The sequence below is a fragment of the Rousettus aegyptiacus genome, unplaced genomic scaffold (genome assembly GCF_014176215.1).
Source record: "Rousettus aegyptiacus isolate mRouAeg1 unplaced genomic scaffold, mRouAeg1.p scaffold_m13_p_3, whole genome shotgun sequence".
Classification (NCBI taxonomy): Eukaryota; Metazoa; Chordata; class Mammalia; order Chiroptera; family Pteropodidae; genus Rousettus; species Rousettus aegyptiacus.
Genome location: NW_023416306.1, coordinates 44,930,615 through 44,952,208, shown reverse-complemented (window position 1 = coordinate 44,952,208; position 21,594 = coordinate 44,930,615). Strand labels below are relative to the sequence as shown.

The window sequence follows — 21,594 nt, the reverse complement described above, 5'->3', positions numbered from 1 at the left end:
GCGTGAACTTCATTATGTGCTTGATGATCGAGGTTAGACAAGGCAAGAGTGCCTCCTCCAAGATGAGAAAAAAAAAAAATTGATAACTGCTTTGCCAGTTTCCTTTGTAGCTCAAGAAAAGGCACATGACCTGGCTCTGCTAATCAGACAAATCTGCATGGGAGGTAGACTGAGGTGCTGGTGATGCAAAAGGGAAAGAAAGAAGGCTCATTCTCTTCAGTTGTGTCAGAAGAGGTGGTAGCTGAGTACCTGACATGAAGAGAGCTTCGGTGATGGCAAGGCTAGCGGTGGTAATAAACTTAAAGTCCTGTAACAGAAGTCATGTGTCATCAAGAGTTCAGAAGAAGTGACATTTTCTTGTCAGACCAGTTCTGAGCCTTGGTGTTGGGTTCCGTTCCGGGAAGCTCAACCTTCATCCCAGAACTTCAGTTCTCCCAACAATTCTGCAAGCTACCCAGCGACTTTTCTGCTTGGTCAGCCAGAGTCACTTTCTGTTGCTTGTGTCTAAGAATCCCGAATGATACACATTAATACTGTAAATGTTTTACTTTATGATCCATTCATCAATCTTATAACCAGTTGAAAGCAAGTCCTCTAACATATAAGCAAACTGAAAATTGGAAAAGTTTTATTTGATATGCTCCTAGGCACCATTTCTCAGATTTACTAAAACTTCTTTATGATATTAAGTGAAAAGAGGCAGGATATAAAATAGTATACATGCTGTATTTTTGTTACATACATACGAAAAGATTACACCAAAATATTAACAGACATTATCTTGGGCTAGTGAGAATGGTAATGTTGATTTCCTTCATTTTGCTTATATACAGTTTATAAGTTTTCTATTGTGCATATGTAATTCTATTAAAAATGTTATTTTAAAACATAGAAACATGTTTGGTTATTTTCTGCAGGTATGCATATCGTTACTTCCCATCTCCATTGGAATGTTCTTTGAATAACTTCTTTTCCTTGGTCTGATATTCCCACAAGTGTTCAGAATCTACAGTTAAGCCTCCTCCACTCTGTGGCCTCATCCCTCTCCTCAGCATTCACCCCTTCTCCTGGGAGGGGGTGTGTCCAGCATGCTTGGGGAGTTGGGAACAAGTCCTGAGCATGTCCAGCTTCCATTCTCCCACCTCTGCCCGCCCACAGGAGGTGCATTCTGGTCTGCCCCCTGCCTGCAGGTACCCGCTGCCCCTGTTGTAGCAGGGCTGAGAGTGTGAGTAAGACGAATTCCAGACAGTCCTTGGAGGCTGCACACCTAAGGCACAGTTCCTAACCAGCTTTATCAGTAGCAGAGCTCCATTTGTCTGCCTTTTGTTTCTTCTCTGGTTCCAAAGTTGGGAGGGGAACAGAGAGATGTGATTTAGCGGTTCCAGATGCACTCAGGTACCTTTGATTAATACTGTTTCTCTAGGCTTCTCAGTGCCCTCCATGCCTAAGTCCTGGGACACAGGGGAACACAGGGTGGTCGACTGCTCCTCTCAATCGCCTGTAACTGGGGAGAAGACGTCCCACACTCTGATGTGCTGCCAATTTGGCCTGCAGTCTCTCTCTCTCTGCTGCTTTGTTAGAAACATGCATCATTATTTAATATTCAGAACCCCGCAAAAGGATGCAGCGCCTTAGTAACAGCAGTATAAAACCTGTGCCATCAAATAAAATATCTGAAGATGGGCCCTGAGATTTCATTAGCAGCAAGATGTTTTAATGGGATTATAGCTCTTTTTGTTCAGAAAGCAGGCACTGTTCAAGCTTAGAAAGCTTATCTATTCATCTTAACTGTTTCCTTTACAAGTATGTGAAAAGGAAGCAAATTGTGGAATCTCAAATCTGCAGTTCTACCCGAGCTATTTTATTATTTCTTGCCTCCTTCAGATAAAATATCTAAGTTTCATAAGTCATTACTCTTAAAATCTAGTCATAAAAACACACCCATCTTCCCAAGTTTATCAGCATTTTGCAAAGTAGCTGGATAAAGCAGGTGCTTTAAAAATGACAGAAAAGTAGCCAGCCAACTTCCAAATATTACACGTAATCTCTGTCTGACAGCTTTCAGTGTAGACAATAACCAAAGTCAATCACTTCTTTCTTAGGTTTCCTGACAATATTTTCCTCAAATTTATTCTTAAGTTATAACTCAAGATCATGAAAATGACAGTTTAAGATATGCATGTCATTAAACAGAAAAGCAAACCTCACTTAACCAAGCCTTAAAAGTTGGTTTCTCAATGCACCAGAATATATGTTATCAAAATGGAAAGACCTGACCACACACAAATACGCAAAACTCAAACAGTACTATTGTCTAAAAATCTTCAGATAAAATGTTCTGAGAGCATTGTTTTCTAGAAAATCAAATAAAAGATGCTTAAATGACCAAAGAAGCTCACAATATGTCTTTTCTAATGAACTGGGCAGACGGCTGAGTAGGGTTTTGGTGGCTGGCCTCTCAAAGAGTTGGGACAAAGGAGTGATAAGGACAAGGCCTGAAGGTCAGGGCTGCGTGGCCAGTGAGTTTCAGCTGTCGCTGCCCAGGCTGCGCCACACTGCCGGCCGCAGCGTGGGCCTGAATCCTGCAGCACGCCTCTGTGCACTGAGTCAGAGCTGGAAGGCACCTCAGATGTCCTTGCTGGTGTCTGGACAGGAGAAGGGCTAGTCACCTGCCAAGAAGTGGAGAGCAGCGTTAAAAGTCCTCTCTGCTGGCTTCTCATGTCTGGCCACTAGACCCCCGGCTTCACCATTTCTCATCAAGAGCAGGGCCCTTGAGGGAAATAAATCTAAAGGTTGATGAGAACAGGGACAGGAACAAAACTACACTAGAGACAGCGTCAGAATACATCAACGTGTTTAACTTCACAATGAAGTTACAAGAAGCACATGAATAAACTGCTCTAATGGGACCTAAAAGTAACTTTCCCATTTAATCAGCAGTTGATACTATAAACTTTACAATTAGCCACGTTTACATGTAAAGACATTTATAAATATTTTTCCACAAACTATGCATCAATATTAGAGACAAAAACTGTTTAAACACTTCCAAATTGGGAGACCACACTAAACGTTTCTCTTTGTAACCTATTTGTATATTTCGCAGTGTATAAAAATTATTTGAAAAGCCGTAACGAGGTTTTCAGCTTAAGAGCGGGGACCACCCGGTTATCGTTGAGCTCTGTGGCTTTAGGACCCCAGCGGAAGAGCTCCAGATGCAGTTCTTCACTCCAGGGCACTTCTTCACTCCCCGCCCCGCCCCCAACCACTGAGTCATCTTCCATTTTCCATCCATTATTTCAGTGACTGGAAACCCCATCCCTCCGGCAGCACAAAACAAACCCTGAGAGTCAGCCATGATACCTGTTATTTCCTAACTCCCACACCCAATCCACCCCCAAGCACTGACTGCTACCTGCTAAATGGCTTTCTAGACCATCTTTCTCCCCAACTTTTCTGCCAGTAGTATTCCAACTTACCATCTTCCTACTTGGAGCTCTGTAATGTCCTTGGATGCAAACCGTCTTCCAATCTGCAAAAATGCTTACAAATGTGCTTTCCCTTTGCCCTCTTTCCAATCTACTGTCCTAGAAAATCACAAATCTGATCATGTCTTTCCTATATTTTAAGCACTGAAATGGCTTCCTATTGTCCTCAGAATAAAGAGTGGCCTGGAGCTCCTGCCTGACCCAGCCTTGGCTCCACTGTTCAGCCAGCTGGTCCCCACTGTTCCCTCCACATATGCCCCCCACTTCCCAGGGCCTTGGTGCACCCTCTCCCTTCTTCCCTGAGTTACTTCTTCTACTCCACTTCAGTTACTCCCCACACAGAGAAGCTCCTCCTGAGTGACCCCGACAGGATGGGGTCTCCCTGTCACATGCATGCACCCTCACGCTGCCTTCATAGTACTAATCAGTTGTAATGACAGCAATGACATGTGTGTGGCTTGTGTGAGTGCCTGTCTCCTGTGCTCTAAAGCTCCTGAAGACAGGGGCTACAAGGGCTCTGCTCCCGTCAACCCCCAGGGCTCACACAAGGCTGACACACTGTCCCTACCCAGAAAGTGTGTGCAGAATGAAAACAAACAGGGGTAGATATTGAGAAAGGAGTTAGTGCTCAGATTACAGGGGTTAAGGCCTGTCTCATTCAGGGTCCTTCTCTTGCCATGCAATGGTGGCTGTTTCAGAGCCTCAGAAGACATGGAGGAACGTACGGTCTTCCCCTCAAAAGATCTCCCCAGTATGACCTCAGGGGTTATAAAGGGGTGAGAGAGGTATTATTTTAACATGATTTTTAAAAGACAGTGATAGCAGGTGGCATCCTTTAGGTATCTCATTAATAAAATCTGTTAAAGTAACAATAAAGATTTTAACTGCTATGGCTTCAATCTAAACTGAGAGAGCTGAGAAAGCGGGAATCCTCTCCCCCACAGCTCCCTCCTCGTGAATAAAGAAAAAGATCAAAGACAGAGTTAAAAGCAGTGTGGTATAGTAATTACATGTACACTGATTCTGTACCCTGGCTACCTACTGGCTGTGTAATCTTGGGCAAGTCACTTGGTCTCTCTGTGTCTTAGTGTCCTCATTTATAAAATGAAAATAGTATTAGCATACTCTGTAGTGTTGTTGTAAGGATTAAATGAATTAATGTATATTAAGTGCTTTGAGCCCTGTCTTATGTTTTTTATAATGAGTAATATATAAATGTTTGCCATAAATGCTTTAAGGTGTTCCTTAAAGCTTCTTTACAGCATTCTAGCTAATACATTAATTGTTATATTTTGGTTATAATGAGACTATTTGGTGATAATATTTAAAACTAAAATGTTAAAAATTAAATTATGCACTGGATTGTTTTGTTGTACATAAAACTATTGTATTCATGAAAATATTCTAAATATATAACCTTGTTGATTCAGATAAAACTAACAAAACGCCTGTTAGTAGATGGTTGTTGGCTCCTTAACAGTGTGTGACAAAAATAGTCCTCAAATATGCATGAATAACCTGGTCAGTATCCAGTGAATTTACAAGCATATGCCTCGTTTACCTTTAAAATATAAAGGAACAAAATTACATTCAGTTAAGTGACCTAGACAATAAAATTAATCAGAAAAAAATCAACAAAACACGTCTCCGCATTAAAGCAGAACATATATAACTACACCTGTCCTTGAGTTGTCAAGAGTATATGTTAAGGTTATATCAAACAGAACGTACTTATTATAAAACAATTAAAATGTTTCCTACTAGACACATACTATCCTGTGACCAAGGAATTCCACTCCTAAATATATAGCCAAGAAATATGGAAAAAGACAGAAATACATGTGCGAGAATCTTCACAGCAGTTTTGTTCACATAGCCAAAAACTGAAAATAATTCAAATGTCCATTCACAGAAGATAGGAAAACAAGTCATCATGTTTTTATACAATTGAATACTACTCAGCAATGAGAAGAATTACTAATGCATGCAGTAACATGTATCTTACAAATATTATATCTAGTAAGAGAATCTGGACAAAAAGATACATATGTGATTCTCTTTACATGAAGTTCAAGAATCATCAAACCTGATAAATAATGGTATGTCACAATAGTGGTTACCTCTGTGGAGGGCAGGAAAAGTATAGATGGGAATTATATGAGGGAGTCTCTGGGGTTCTAGCAATGTTCTATATCCTGATTTGGGTAATGGTTTCATAGGTTTATACAGATGTAAAATTCTTCAAGCTATACTCTGATGACATATGTACTTTATACACTTTACTGTGCATTTTACTTCTGTTATAAAAACATCTTCCCAACTGGTAGTTTAAATCGTTACTGCACTTTGATTTAACAAAATGGACTGCCATCTGAGTACTTCATGTGTCACTGGAGAATTGGCAGAGTCCTCTCTCTACACAGACACCGAACCAACTGCCACTGACTGAACTGTGTCCCCCCCGCCCCAATTCATATGTCACAGCCCTAAGCCCTAATGCGACTGAATTTGGAGACAGGGTCTTTAATGAAGTAATTAAGGTTAAATGAGGTTATAAAGATGGAGCCCTAATCCAACACGACTGGTGCCCTTATTAGAGGAAGAGCCATTAAGAATGTGCCCCCATGAGAACAGACCATGTGAGGACACAGCAATTAGGTGGCCAACTGCAAGACAAGATAAGAGGCTTCAGAAGAAATTAAACCTGCCAACACCTTGATTTTGGCCTTCCAGCCTCTAGAACTATGAAAAAATACATTTCTGTTGGATAATCCTGTGGTATTTTGTATGGTAGCCTGTGAAGACTAATATACTAAGTAAAGAAGGCTTCAAGAAAAACTCCATGAGCTAGACATAGGCCCTCTGGAGTTTATGGGACCCAGGTATTTCTGTCTGACTCTTGTTTCAAGAAATTTTTTTTTTTTTTTAATTTGTATAAGTTTATTTGAGCCAAACTGACAACACATGCCAAGGAGCAAGATCTCAAATGCTCCCTTGCTTTGAAAAATCTAAAAGCTAGTCAGAGCTAGCAAGACAAAGAGAGAGAGGGTTGTGTTCACAGTAAAATGCACTTCTATGCCAATAGAACAGGGGTGTGTGTTTCCTGTCGTCACAATGTGGGCTCCGCAGAAGCAGCCTGCTTTAGCTGGAGGTCATAAAGTTTAAAATTAGATGTGTTTAACACCACTACACACTTATGAGAACGGACTGAGCTGCATGAATGGTAAGACACCAGGTGTTGACAAGGATGTGGAACCTCCACGGTTCTCAGAACCTGCTGTAGGAAGTGCATATTGGTACAACCACTTTGAAGACCTCTTTGGCAATATCTCTAAACCTAAACATACACCTGTTCCATGACTCCGCCATTCCACTCCTACAGAAATGAGTGCATTTGGGCACCAAATTAAATGCACGTAAGTGTTCACAGTGAAACGACCCAAATATCCTTCAATGGAAGAATGGTTAAATAAACTCAGTGTAGTCACACAATGGGATACTAAACAGTAATAAAAAGGAATGAACTACTGATAAATACAACAACATGGATGAATCTAAAATAGTATTGAACAAAGAAGTATGCAACGGAAGGTTAAATATCTATATGATTCCACCTATATAAAGTTAAAAACAGGCAAAACTGCTATACGGTGATAGAGACCAGAGTAGTGGTTGATAGTGACTGGGAAGGGGGATGAGGGAGGATGGGGAAGGGCAGAATTGTTCTATATCTTGATACAAGTTATATGAGTTTTCACATATGTGGAAATTCGACAACCGTACACTTGAGATTTCTGCTAATCACCATGTTCATTATATTGTAATTTTTAAAAATCAAAAATTAGGTGAGAGTGTGGAATTTTTATTACTACTCTAGACAGTATTATGTGATTGATAGACTGGATTGAACTTTTCACCATTTAAGAGTAACTGGGAAATCTAAGGGACCCGACCAAGAATTTTTTATTCCAATGGGGAAGACAAGATGAGACTGGTAAGTGGGTGGGGAGCCATGTGAGAAGAACCAGGGATGGGTGCTATTTGCACCCTCTTGAGCCTAGCCCGTTAATAAACCTGTTACACATAAAGGAGAGTTTCTTTGTGATTCCCGAACAACAAGACAGTGTTTTTGGAGCTTGCCAAAGTTATTACTTAGGTTTCTGATTACTAATCAATTGTCAACATTAACTCTGATATGATAACATGAGAACCATGGTTCACACTTACATCAGCAGTTTACTCACCTGTGTCTGGTGTTTCTATTCAAAAATGTTGGGAAAGAAAGAAGTCCCCTTGCTTAGACCAAAGATACCCACAATAGCTACTAGCTCATGTTATCCAAATAATGGTTACAACAGATTATAACTACTTCTTTTGGCTATAGCACTTTGCTAGATGATACTTAGATTGGCTAATTCTCAACTATTAGCTTATGTCCATGAGGTTACAGGAATACAAATGTTTATGTGCAGGCATGTTGGAGGTGTGGGGGCGGGGAGAAGGCATGGGGGAGAGAGAGAGAATTCATTCCAAGATTCCACTTTGGCTTTTGTTTTGGGTGGTTAAAGGTAGCAAATGACCACATATATTTTTATCCGTTTTCTCTCATGACCCCATTTAATGCATATAAAGTCATAGGTAAGGTATAAACCCACAAAGAAAATATCTACAAACAAGAGATTCTGACACATTTCTTTGGAACTGACTGGACTGTAGAACCCCAGGGATGCAGGCCTAACAACAGATGGAGGTGGACATGATTCACTGTAACCAAACAACTAGATCCCAGCCCTCTGCTCCATGGAACACACACATATCACCAGAAGCCAGCAGCTCCTTCTTAGGAAAGACTGGCATTTGGGAATTCCCAGTGAAGTAAATGAATGGCTCTTTGCCTGACTGCCCCCCAGAGAAGCCACCGGTCAGCTGGTGGATGATGTTCTGGTCCCGCCCAGATCCTCACCCGGCCAAGAGCCAGCACTTTAACTTTAGGCTCTCACTGGGAGAGGTGCACTAACTTCGCTGTTTCATGTGAAGAGCCAGAAATACCTGATAATTTATGTCCCCTCTAACCACCACAGTCTCTTTTTCTCTTTTCATCCCCAGGCTCTTACCCAACAACTGACAGGTATGGAGTATGAAAGACTGACCCCACTGAGTCAGGTAGGAACAACCTTAAAGACGACTTACAGTCTAGAGCTCCCCCTCAGGACACTCATACCATATAATCTTCCCACTACCCCCTTCCCAACACCCCCTTCCCCCAGCATCTCCTTAATAAAGCAGAGAACCCACCCCCATACCAACCCCTTCTCAGCATCTGCTCTGACAAAGCCCAACCTAAGATCTCTACAGACCAAGCTGACTAATACAGACCTCCACCCAGCTTCAGCATCACGGACCTGCATGTGAATGGACAATCAACAATGACCATCTGAAAATCTCCAGATGGAAGAGAGCGATCCACATAAGCCATGCGATGGAAACAAACCCACTGTAAGTCCCCAAGTGGAAGAAAGAAAGAGGAGGGAGTGGTAAGAAAGGAGAAAATTATAGCAGAAAGAAGATACGGTAAGATTCCCTGTGCAGGTGACATAATGAACAAAACCTTAATCATCTGTTTTCATAAGCACAGTCTCTCTGCTTCATCTGGAAGTGCCTCACTCCACACGAGAAGCTGCAGACAGATGGTTAATTACCTCCCCACCACCTTGGAGTTCTTGAGTTAGCCTGCCCTCCCCACTACATGCTTTCTCTGTCTCCATCCACTAAGGGTAATTTTAAAAACAATCTTTACATTGCCAGTAAAGTATGTTGTGTCTCACCTGGAGTAGCTCAGACATAATAAGGAATAAGATCCTGAGCCTCTCAGCCTCCATTCTTCCTCAAGTAGGCTCCAAATATCTCACAGGACTTAAATGTAATATGTACCTTTAACACCGGCTTTAACATTCCATCTTCAAGGCTAGATAGCATCTACCAGAGTGGTAACGATTTATGCCAATTCAAAAGCACACTTTATAATTTATTTTACACCAGCTGTGAATCTTTTTTCCATGTTATAGCAAATTTATATATTTTGGCAGACTAAAAAAGTCAAGTGCTTATTCTAAAGCTGACTTAATTGTTCCCTTCCTTAAAAATGTTTAATAAGGAGTATATAGTGATGATTTTGGTTCCAATTTTCTAGCATATTACTTTTCTCTCATCCCTTAAATATACTCACATGCATGTACACATAATGTCCTCATGACAGAACACGGAGAAACATATTCATCATAGAACATTTGGAAAAATAACACACATGCACACACCGCCATAATTCCATCATCCAGTTTCTGTCCACCTCATTTTGAGAACATTTTAAATTTATATATTTCCTAATAATTCCATTCTCAGGCCTATATACTTATTAAGAAATAAAATGAGAGCTGTGTTCAAGGCTTTGCTCTTCAGAGATATCCACCATTCCTTGATACATGTTGGGGAAATATATATATCAAAGATGAAGACATGATGCAGAAATAAAGTACATTCTACTAGGTCCTCTTTATTTATAGCCCAACGCAGAGTTCTGGTATTTTGAGGAAAACACAGCAAAGAGCAGGGTTGCTGGCAGCTGAGACAGAAAAGCACTTCAGCCTGCAAACCTCCTACAGTGACAGAAAGCCCCAGGGACCAAAACTAAATGTTTGGTCACTTCGGTAATTCTCTAATAACCCTTTTTATGCTGAAAAGTTGATTTTGTTTTGTCTGTTTTTTCCCCCCTTCTTTCTTCCCTGAAATTCTTTTCCTTTTATGGTTAATGGGTGGGGTGGGGGTAGGGGGTAGGGGGCAGACTTTAAGGCATGAATCATATAGGCCTTAAATTCAATTATAAAATGTTAACTCAGTCATTCCTATAAGGTTTACTAGAGAATAGGTAAAATTTCTATTAAATATGCAAAAATAAGATACATAGAAAAGCAATAGATTTTCTAATCCCCATTTATTCAAATATTTTATTTCCAAAAGAAGAAATTATTTTGAAATAATTAAATACACACATGAATTTCTATTCAGCATTCATTATACATGTGTGTGCATGTGGATACTAGCTATATGCTATTATCCTTCTCAGTGCTAAAGGAGATGAAAAAAATGTGGGTGGGGGCTGTATAATTTGGAAGGATGAGAAAGAGATGGAAGAAAGTGGGCATGTACCACTTAGTCCAAAGTGAATAAAACTGTGGTTGCTTGCTAACAAGTGGTACAAAGTGCTGATAAGTATTTATACCAGGAGTCAGCAAGTGAAGTTCCATGGGAAAAATCCAGCCTGCCACCTGGTTTTGTACTGTCTGGGAGTTGGGAGTGGTTTTTACATTGATAGATGGTTGGGGGAAAAAACCAGGAGAGGAATCAAATTTGTGACATTCCTCTCAACACATCTGAAATACGAAATTCAAGTGTCTACAAGTTTTATTGGAATACAGCCACGCTCACTGGTTTACATAATGTCTATGGCTGTTTTGCAGTTCAACAGCAGAGCTGAGAAGTTATGATACAGAGGGTATGGCCTGCTGAACCTACTTAATATCTGGCCCTATACAGAAAAAGTTTGTCAATCCCCTTTAGAGAAGAGACATCACTTCTGCCCGAGGTCATTATGAAGAAAGTAACATATTTTACTTTTCTATAGCCCTTTATATCTCAATTGATCCTCCTAGCAGCCCCGTATGGGAAGAGGTAGAAAGGGCAGGTTTCGTCAGTCCCCTTTTTATAGCTGGGGAAACTGAGGCTCAGCCCAATCTAGAGACTTGTATGATGCTGGCAGCTAATCAATGGCAACACCATATTACAACTGTCCTGAGGCTTCACTCCATGGTGCTGAGACTGGAGAGATGTCGGTGGAACAGCAACACACAGAGACACAGAGGTGTCTGGCCCATGTGGGGCACGGGCAACATAAACAAGCAAGTCCGGCTGGGCCGGTGTGAGGAGGGGGCTGCTGCTGGGCCCCACGACAACAGAGACAGGGGGGCCAGGAGTTGCTGGGGCCTGTTCCTAACCCTGGACCTGAGGTGAGTCTCCCTTGCCCCAACCTTCAGTCACTGAGAGAACCTCTGAGAGCCTCAAAGTCCAGTCTGCAATGTCAGTCTTTTGCTGATATGATTATGAAGAGTAAATGAGATCATTATGATAAGCAAATGAGTTAACTGTACATAGTACGAAGCACAATACTAACTTGTTTTCATTCACTGGATAAGGAATCTGCTGAAGTTTTTAAGCAGGAATTGGTATGTACTTAACTTACACAACTAGCAAGCCATAAAGGATGCACTTATACCTGAACATAAGAACATTAGACTTTCAGACTAATTAATGCCATGGAAACATTCCATCTGTGAAACAAATTCTAGCTCATTTAGGACAAAATCTCCCTAAATATTACCTCAGGAAAAATGATACTTGTATTTTCAAGTTACTTGGAAGAGAATTGGGTGTAAAAACTATTTTCGGATTTGGAAAGAAATATATTAGGTTGAAGTTAAGAATTAAGTCATTGAACTGAACATGTGGAACTCCCAGGGTTTTGGGAGTGGTATCTTGGGAAAGAGGCAGGAAGGGAGAAGGACAGGAAAGAATTGTGAGGCGAGATTAGCCAGACCAGTGAGTAATCAGCCCAGTGAGGAGGTTGGGGCCCCGTAACTGGTCACGGTTCACACAGTCCAGGAAAAGCCACTAGATTCAAGAAACAAACAATTCATCTTACTCTAATTTCCATTTTCCACACTAATAATTTCTTTTTTTAGAAAGAAAATATGTACTAAAAATAAACTTTTCCTTTAAGAATATTGTGACATCATACACCCACACCAACAAATATCCAAATATGCTAAAAATCTGAAACAAATGGAAAAAAATTTCTGACATGAAATTATTTCACACTCTAAGGAAATAAGCACTCTTCTGCTGGCTGTAATACAATAGAACAGTGTTTTTTAAACTGCATCGTCAGGACCCATTAGTGCTGAAATCAGTTTGGTGTGTTGGCAACTACATAGAATAGAAAATATCAGTGTGTTACATATAATAAAGGACAAGTACTGTTGAGTGAAACTTTTGTTTCAGTGATATGTTTGTGTGTATGTGCATGTGTGTTTGTTTACATACTTATCTATATTGCTAGGCTATGATACAAATTGTATTCTCATCAGGGATCATAGTCAAAAATATTTAAAAGCCTCCAAAACAGAGTGATCTACTTTAAGAAAGTCAAGTATAAAAATCCAGCCATGTTAAGGGGTAATTATCTGTTAAATGAAATTTCTTTAAATGACAAGCTCTTCCTCTGCATTTAAAATATGCTACAATTTACAAGGAAGAAAAGGATTTATGCATGCCTTGTCACGTATACTACTTCTTCAAAATAAAGTGTACCTATTAATTAATACAGAATAGATCTCAATATACAAAATCAGAAACATAAATGATTATATTGTTCAAAATCATGGCTAATCATCTTCTTTATGAAATAAATCACTGCTGTATTTTTCACACTAATTAATCCGCCATGGAGTGGAAAAGGAGGAAGCCAGAGAGGAAACTTAACGGGCAAGGGTGGGGGGGTTACATATGTAAAAATTTGAAGAGATTTCTATTCTCCCAAAAATTATATTTCAGAAAACAGAAAGTCAACTTATGTTTGAATCCACACAAATCTCCTATATTATGAGGCATTCTCTCAACTACTTTTTTTCTGAATGCCAAAAAGCCTATTAACTCCAAGACAGCAAGAACTGAAATCGGGCAATTCATTAATGCTGGGCGTGATGGCAACAAGTTTTAAAGGGAGAAACCATGTCGAAAACATATTATTTGGTAAGATTGAAGTTTTCATGAACAAGGAGTGTATGTTTTCAAGGTTACTTGAGAACTATTTGGAGAGGATAGACGGAAACAACCTCAGTCAATGCGAGACAAGGATGCTGATGGAGGTCACATGATTGAAATAGGCTAGATGAGAGAATAAAGAAGGCCAAGGTTTCATCACTAATTTAAGTGAATATTCCTTCACAGTTGCCTGTATTGTATATCCTTATACACACAGGGCTTGGAATAAAGTTTGTGGTGGCAGCATCACACAGATATTCAAGAAGGATGACATTTTGAACAAGCTAGATAAAAATAAATATGCCAAGAGTAGCCTAATGAAGAAAAAGACTCTTAGGTCAAAGTGATATGAAAACATTTCAATAAATGATTTCGTAAAATGTGAAAGAAGGACATTGTATTTATAAATTAATTTTATATAATGTTAATTGTACTACATACAGGTAAATTAGTAAATTAAATATAAGTTGGCATTTCACTCCTTATATCCCAAAAATGTACATGTTCTAATTGACCTTGTTTAAAACTATCTCAGTGGAAAATTGGGGACCAATTTATAATCGAGGACACCTTATATGTGGGCATATACAGCAATCTGCACCCCGGATACCTGAGGATTATGGAAAGTTGGCCTGAGAGTGAACTGAACTGTAGGTAGTTAATGCAAGACATCAAAATCTCTAAATTAAAATACCAATTACTTTACATCCCTGTGACTATTTTGTAACTACCGACTTGTATTTCTTAATCCCTTCACCTTTTTCACACAGTTCCCCAACCACAGGGAACATAGTCAATAATACCATAAGAATTATGTATAGTGCCAGGTAGATACCAGACTAACAGAGGGGATCACTTTGTAAATTATATAAATATCTAATCATTATGCTGTACACCAGAAACTAATATAAAATAATATTAAATGTCAACAGTAGTTGAAAAAAAGAATTTATAGATAATAAAAGAATCAATAATTTTTATCAAACCAATTCTTATCTGTTAAAAAAAATTCTTTCAGATTCCTCTGTGCCATGTGGAACAGATGCTGTTTTTGCCCTACCTCCTGTCCCCTCAGCCCACTTCTGAGTTCACCGATAGCTCTGACAGACAGCTCCCCAGCACACTGACAGCTTCCAACCTCCAGCCTCCTCTGCCTCTCTGCTTATCTGCCCAAGGACTTTCTCTGATGCCTCCGGAGCTTGCTCAGGTTAATTCCCTGAAGTACCGGGAATTTTATGGCCCCAATATTAAATGGTGGACAAACAACCCAGTTTACCCACTGCTTGGTGGAAATCATAAAGTTCATTTTACATAATATCAGCAGAACTGAGTCTCCATTGCCCACGATGGTGATCTGCTCATTAGCCTACCTCTTATTGGCTTGCTTTCCTTCCCCATCTCATTTAATCTACTCTCTCTCACTTATGCGTCTTGGGTTCACCTCCAAATAAACTACTTGCACCCGAGTCCTTGTCTCAGGTCCTGCATGTATAAACTACTTCAGCATCATGTAGCTATTTTGTGTCCTCTTTGAAAAACAATTGTCTGCAGAAATCAAGGTAAAAGAGTTTTACTCTCATTCTTTACACCTAGATTACCTAGATCTTTGTAAATGTCTCATCCATTCCTTCCAATACATATTGAATGATCCCTTACTAATGCAAAATTTTTCTATGAGTTGTAGGGTAGACCCAGATGAACAAAACATAGTTCTACCCTCAAGGACCTAAAGAGAAACTCCATAATTAAAGAAATACAGAATGCAGAGCATGATGTGGCTCTTCCAAGAGAGAACTATTTCCAGCTGACTGGTATTTTACCACTACCCAGACAGAGCCACTCTTAAGTTTTCTAATCTAAATGTCTGATTGAAGATATCCATCTTTTTAGAAACTCCGCACCGACTCACACACAGTGCAGTCCAAACATGGTATGAGATGATACGATATAGCCTTATGGGCCACTGATTCAATCCAAAAGGCAAAACATTACATTGCAGGGTCCCTAAGTGACCATTCCACCTATCAGGTGTGGTAGGACATGGCCAAGTGAAGCAAGGGGAAAAAATGAGGCTTCTCTGCTGTTCCTTGATCATGCTGAGCACGTTTCCACCTTAGGCCCTTCACTCTGGATATTCTGTCTAGAAGCCCTTCACCCCAAAGATCAGCATGGTTCACTCCTCTATATTTTTGAGCTCTCTCTGCTCAAGGCCTTCCCTAACCACCCTATGTTAAGTAGTATCACCCCCCTACATTGCCACATTGTTTCCTTCCTCATTTCATTCTTCATAGGACTTTTACCACCATCTGACATGTTACATATTTGCTTATTTATTTATTTTTAAATCTCCTCCCACTGAAAGGTTGGTGATAGTAAGGACTTAGCTCATTCCACCCCCCTCCCCCACCCCCATATCTTGCACCTAAAATAGTATCTGGCCCAAGGAAGGTGCTCAATGAATATTTGTTGAATGAATGAATAAGTGATTTAATCATTATAACCTCAAAAACCACAGTTGAAGTTTCATAATCTTGTCTGGAGTCATGACACAGACCCTAACTCAAGGGTCTAAAATGTACAAAATTATTTTGTGAAAAATTTTTTTTTGGTAAAGCTACAACATATGTAGGAGATATGAATAAATAAAATTGTTTTAATTCTATCATACATTTGTACAGGCCGTAGAATGCAATTCAGTCAACGTCCATGGTGTAAATAAGAAAGCCTGAAATTTTAGAATTGAGATACTATAGTTAGCTTATTAAAAAAATAAACTTATGTATTCGTATGGCAAATATTTATTGAGTGCTTATGATGGGGATGGTGTTGAGTGAGGTGCTATGTTTGATTTTTCTTCTGAAAATCAACTTTACACTTCACTGTAAAGCCATATCCTGCCGTTATAGTGAAAGCTCACCTTTTTGAACACATTTATGCTTTTTTCCATTATTTTACCATAAGCTTTATTTATTTAAGTCAGCAATCCCTCAGAGAGAATAGTCATAGGAAATACTCCACGGGGGTATTCTTTTATGTGGCTAATTTTGAAGGTAAATATTTCTCTGTTTTCATTGAGTTTAAGAGAAAGAAGAAACACTGTATTTAACATTTAATGTTCACTATTACAAAAATTACATAAGTAGTAGCCAAATTCTAATTACACAGGGCTAATTGGTTCCACTACAAATTCATGCTCTCCAAATGCAGGAAGCCCTCAGAGTTGAGTGATAATCTTTTATTCACCAGTGTATTTCCACAGAGCACACTCCAAGTCTTTGTTATTCTTTTCATGGTCTCAAGCTGCCTACTCCTCTTTTGACTTTATACTTAGAAGATGATGGCCAAAATCTTTTTGTTCTACCTCAAAATTCCCACTGTTTCTTTCTCAAGAGTCTTTCCTTTGGTATTATCCAGTATATTTCCATCTTCTTGAAGCTTCCATTTCCTCAGTTTAGCTTTCCCTTACTTTTTTGATCTCTCTTCCCTTCAATTGATTCTTCTCCACTTACAAAGTAGGCTCAAGTCCTCTTATACTAACAGCACTACTTTCTTTCTACTACGCCACTGTTCTGATACATCAAATTCTCTCCTTCTCTGTCACTACCTGACTTCCTAAAAAGGAAGCCTGTCTTTGCTGTTTTCCATGTACACGCAAAATATATGTACATGTACAGTCTTCAAGCCCTTGCGGCTTGGCTACCTCTTAAACAAACATAATCAAGGATAGCCAGGCATCAAATCCAATGGCTTTTCCTTCACTGTACCCCCAAATCCATGGGGTGCGCTGTATGAATGATGTATGGATGATAGGAGCTTTCCTCAACTTTCCTAGCTTCCATGACACCATGCTATTTCCATCATTTTTCTCCAACTGCCCTTTGTTTAATATTGTTCTCTTCTTTTTTCTGTCTAACATATAGAGATCCCCCAGGGATCCTATCCCTACCTTTGCTTCTTCCCACTCCATTTTATTTATTATCCATTGCTGAGATATCAATATTGCTCCTAAATAGATATTTTACTAATCTCTCTTCATAGTTCTAACCTCTCTCCAAAGACCAACACCTGCATTGTAATCACTTCATTTGGACAAACTGGTCATGCCCCAAATAAAACTTCATTTTTCTCCACTTCTTTTTCCTCTTCTTCTTCATACTCCTCTGAACCTTTTGACAATGACCCAATCATTCCCTCAGCTGAGCCTGACAATGACCTTCAACTTCTCTGCTCAGGTTTAGACTACTCCTGTGCCAATGACCCAATCATTCTCTCAACTGAGCCTGACAATGACCTTCAACTTCTCTGCTCAGGTTTAGACTACTCCTGTACCCTGTCTCTTGTGTCTGTCTCTTCCTCTTCACTCCCACTGCCTCATTTTCTCTGACCCCCTCATTTGACTAGAGTCGACCTTGTCTCTCTACTGCCAGTCTTTTCTCATTCCATAACAATCAACACAATGCTACGAGACCATCGCTTTAAAGCAGGGATCTGACCCTGTTGACCTTCCTCTTCAGAAATCTTCCATGGCTTCTTGGTACTTACTAAATAAAATCCTCATGCAAGTTGCTCTACAACCTGGAAACAACTTCTCTTTCTCATCTCATTACCTGTCTCATTACATCTCTTGGCATCCTCTGCACTCCAGCCAAAGCATACCATTCTTTGCTCCCTGTGCAGGCACACACCTTCCCACCACTAAGCCTCTGCTACACGTTCCTCCCCTAAATGTGCCCTTCCTTCCCTGCCAGTCCAAATGCCACCTACATAAAGTCAGCTCAACTGCTACCTCTTCCATGTAATCTTCCCTAATTCTTTCATTTGAAGTCAGTGTTGTAACCTGCAAACTCCCACAGCACTGCAGGAATGTGGCTTTTCAGCACGTAACCATTTTCCACCATTTTTATAGTTCGTTAGCCACATGCTTTGTCTCTCCTTCTAGGCCTTGAACTTCCTTAGGGCAGGATTTAAGTCTCCTATTCTTCAAATCTCAAGCTCTCTCAACATTTCCCAAATTCTAGTCAAAGGTATATAATGCCTGAGATGTAGTAGGCAAGTAACATATATTCGTAGGTTAATGACGGTAACCCAAAGGGTTAACTGTGGATTTTAGGCTTGAAATTATATGTTTTAGCAACAATTACTCTTTCCTTGTAGACTACAAGTCCCATCTCTCCACATGGTGCCATAGTTTATTCCTTTTGGCCCCACAGATCGATTTTCAAACGTCTTTTATTTTCAAGCTTCTGAAAAACAAACTTCTTTAAGACACACAATAATGAAAAAGAAAAGCATTACTCCTACTGCAAGTGAAGCAAATGCATCTATACAAAACAAATGTGACTGGCTGCAGGCTACAGCAAAAGGTACAACTGTTTACCAGACTAAATCACAGGATTCAAGCAGCCAAAGTAACCTTACTAATCCAATCTAGCAGTCAGGCATTGCACTTAAAAATGATCACATTTGAGTTAAAAAGGAAATCATTAATTCCTGAGTCATCAATTGTGCTGCTGAATAATTCCTCTTTTTCTAAACAGTTTATTTACCTTGGTAATTCCTAATATTGTTAAACTTTCTTGTTAGACATTTACATCTCTGGGTTTCACTAGCAAATATAAAGATAACTTCTAAAACAAAACAAAACCTCTTAAATTCCTTAAGTACTTTTCTCAGAAAGAAATTGGCAGAATGAACAAGAGAGGAAAGAACTAAGATTCAAAATTCATTTTTATAAATCTATCCTTAAATCTTGGATGAGCTCCAACAACCTCACATTAAAATTTCAGAAGGCTTGACTTGAAGGACATAGGGAAGTTTAATGTTCACAGCTTCAAGAGCACCTGGTCTGCACATCATCATTAAGAAAAAGATAAATGGGAAGAAAAAAAAAACCATGTGGATAGCCTTGGTTTTATCAATATAACAATATGCAACCTTTGCTAAAACAAAATAAAATTTTTTTTTTTTAAAAAAAGAGAAAGAAACCTCTAATGCCACTTTGTTGTGTATTTACTTGAGTAGCCATGGCTGTTACAGGCTTTTCAAAGAGGACAGGGGCAGCCAGTTTGGATTCTGCCAGCAATACAGTAAAATTCAAGGTGTTATGGTTCAAATATGTTCTAAGCAGGTTAATCTAGTCACACAACATTTTAATAAAGAAGTATCAAGATACTGAGTTAAAGGTGCACTCATTCCCACAACTACCACAGGAGAATACGGGAACTGGGGCGTCAAACTGCAGTGGACACACACATGAATATGCTATCTCCCTTCCTATCTCTCTATCCAACCCCACACAAGCCTATCTTTACTACGCAGAGACAATTAAACGGCTATAGATTCTACATGCAATTCTGTGTCCTGGTTCCCACTGGGTGACGTTGCCAGCCTGACATTTTCCAAATTCCGTACTAGCAAGCTACATTGGTTAGGAAAGCAGACAAATGATCCTGGACCCTATTACCTTGGGTCTTGGGAGATTTCAGTTTCCGAATGATACATGGTACCACCTAGCCATTGTGAAAGCTGGGAGAGCGGATGTCACTAGCAATAGAAATAAAGTATCCCTTTTCCTAAGGAAAACGCCCTGTCTGCGTGATGATGACCAAGGGGGGGTACCAAACATCACTCAGTATGATTTTTTTCCTTCTTTTTTAATACTCGCCCCCAACCCTGCCACACACACACACCACCAAATTCACACCTCCAGAGTTGATTCTACAAGAACCAACATAAAGATCACCCATTCTTAAGCCATTAGGTTTCCAGTGTTTAAATGTGGAAGGGGAAGGTCTACTTGACATTCAAAGTTGTGGGGACTGAGAAAGGAATGTGGCCATTAAAGACCCTTCTCCTTCATTTCAGACAGGAGATAAACAATAGAAATTGCAGAGTCAGGATGTCTAAGACCCTTACAGAACAGGGGCTGAGGAGAGAAGTGTCACAGGATGGAAGCTCCCTTCAAAACCAGAGATGCCAGCAAGCCCAGAGGGGCAACCATTATCCTATTTCTCAGCCAAGCGCCCAAAGCCACACATACACTTCCACATCCCCATGTCAAGAAGCCAGAGAAAGGGGAAGTGAGACTCTCTACACCGCACCATCCACACGCAGGAGCAGAACAGAGACTGTACTCAGAGTGGCAGGGTCAAATTAACAAACAACTGTCCCACAGTCAGCGGTGACGGCAAGTCAGGGCACCAGCAGATCTCCGGGTTTGGAGCACAGCTGGAAGAACGTGGATGCAATCGCACGAGTACACACACTCACACACGGGATTTTACAAATCCGCCCCTACCCCCACCGCCTCCCTCCTCACTCACAGACCAAGTGCCTCCTGCCCACTTCGTCGTTGCCATCACCACACTCTTTTTCCCAGAGAGTCAGCGGAGAGATGAGGGATCCTAGCGGGGATTCCTGGAAATGTCATCCCCTAACACCTTCGGTCAGCCACCCCCAATCCCTTGACTGTATCTTTTTACACACACACACACACACACACACACACACACACTCCTACCATGTCTGTCATCTGGTCTGCCTGCTGCCCCAAGACCCCCGCATCCCAACGAGCATCGGACACCAGGCGTCCCTACCTTCAACGCCCCCTTCCACCGCCCCGTTGGCTCGCTGGCTAAAGGAACTTCCCCCTGGATGTCGCCGGCTGTCCCCGCTCATCCGCACTATTGTTCCACGCAGCCCCTCTCGCACCCCAGGGTGCCCTTCGGCGAGGACCTGGGCTCCGTCGGGGGCGGCATCAGCGCCAGGCGCCTCCATTCACCCACCCCTCCTTGGCGGTGGTACCTTGCCTGACAGCTGGGTTCGCGGGCCCGCGGGAGCAGGCGGCGCTAATGACAGCGTTGGTGCCAAGCCTGGGAATAAAGCTCCGCTCCAGCCGCTCCTACCTCCAGCGCCACCATCTTCTCCCGGCGCCGCCGCTGCCTCTGCCGCCGCCAGGACCGCAGCCGTGTTAGCCCAGCTCCCGCTAGGGCTCCGCAGCCGCCGCTCGGGCCCCTCCGGTCCTGCGGCCCCACCCCCTTCTCCCCACCCTCCCGCCCCTCGTGACGCGCGCCGGGGCCGAGCCTGCCCGCCTGCGCGGGAGGGCGCGCGGGGAGAGAGCGCGCGCGCACACGCCGCGCGCTAGTAGCGCCCCTGCCTCCCACGCCCACCCGCGTGCGCGCGCGGCGCGAGCCCGAGGCAGCGGGGCGCGGTCCTGCACCCAGCGTCCGCCACT

At 41.2% G+C, this 21,594-nt stretch overlaps 1 protein-coding gene across 3 annotated transcripts in view; it reads right to left on the bottom strand.

Annotated features, from left to right (window-relative positions):
- The window catches only part of APBA1 (amyloid beta precursor protein binding family A member 1), a 185,812-nt gene extending 164,430 nt beyond the window's left edge, over positions 1-21,382 (bottom strand). The window contains exon 1 of one of the 3 annotated variants that reach the window (XM_016135531.2): positions 21,165-21,382. The gene's annotated coding sequence lies outside the window, so the exon portion shown is untranslated. The remainder of the gene's footprint in view (positions 1-21,164) is intronic. The other 2 variants (XM_016135532.2, XM_016135533.2) reach the window with 2 other exon arrangements.
- Positions 21,383-21,594: the final 212 nt, after the last annotated feature.